Below are 1,246 nucleotides of genomic sequence, written 5' to 3' on the forward strand. Positions count from 1 at the left end.
TTCCAACATTAAATTTCTGAAAGAATTCTTTTGCTGCGCAAAGGAGGAACGAACAATCAGATCTAATAAAAAAAACCAGGCCTGCATAATCATGGACTACTTGCATTTACTTGAATCTACATTAACTCGACCCACACTAACTCGGATACGCTATTTCGACCAAAGGTGCAGATTTCGGGTAAATAAAACATTTTTGTATCTAATTCCCACTCCATGCCATACTGCTAGAATTGAAATACTGGATTAAGTTAAAGGAAACTATTGAATCACCAAATCGATTCGATTCAAAATTGATTCCATGAAACACCCTGTAGGGCCCTTTGAGGTCAATGAGGAAACAATAGACAATTTAGAGTCTATGGCCAACATACTTAGAGATCAGTTCTCTCATGTATTTTCAACTCCAAAGAGTTCAGGAGCGACAGCCCATTGCACTATTGATGAGTTTGTTGAGATTGGCAAGGCTTGGCAACTGCTGTACCGTACATCCGCCTTGCAACATTGAGCAGCAAACATTTGAGACTTAAGATAAAAAGTCACTACTGCAAGACGAACTAGTCTTGACAAATGTCTGGAATTTGCCCTCAACGCCAAAACAAATTTCTGTCTCTAGACTGATGAGTGATGACTTGCTACTTGCCCTTTTCCCATCAGTAATATATACCCTTCCAAGTAGAATGAGCTTTGTAAAGATGCAAGGACGTACAAAGGAGCAGTCTACTCGTCTCAATTTCCAACATTAAATTTCTGAAAGAATTCTTTTTCTGCGCAAAGGAGGAACGAACAATCAGATTTAATAAAAAAACCAGGCCTGCTTAATCATGGACTACTTGCATTTACTTGAATCTACATTAACTCGACCCACACTAACTCGGATACGCTATTTCGACCAAGGGTGCAGATTTCGGGTAAATAAAACATTTTTTGTATCTAATTCCCACTCCATGCCGTATTGCTAGAATTGAAATACTGGATTAAGTTAAAGGAAACTATTGAATCACCAAATCGATTTGATTCAAAATTGATTCCATGAAACACCCTGTAGGGCCTTTTGAGGTCAATGAGGAAACCATAGTCAATTTAGAGTCTATGGCCAACATACTTAGAGATCAGTTCTCTCATGTATTTTCAACTCCAAAGAGTTCAGAAGCAACAACCCATTGCTCTAATGATGAGGTTGTTGAGATTGGCAAGGCTTGTCAAGTTGAGCGTTTAGATGATCTTGTAGTCGCAGATCAAGATGCTT

Source organism: Tigriopus californicus, chromosome 2 (assembly GCF_007210705.1).
Source record: "Tigriopus californicus strain San Diego chromosome 2, Tcal_SD_v2.1, whole genome shotgun sequence".
Classification (NCBI taxonomy): domain Eukaryota; kingdom Metazoa; phylum Arthropoda; class Copepoda; order Harpacticoida; family Harpacticidae; genus Tigriopus; species Tigriopus californicus.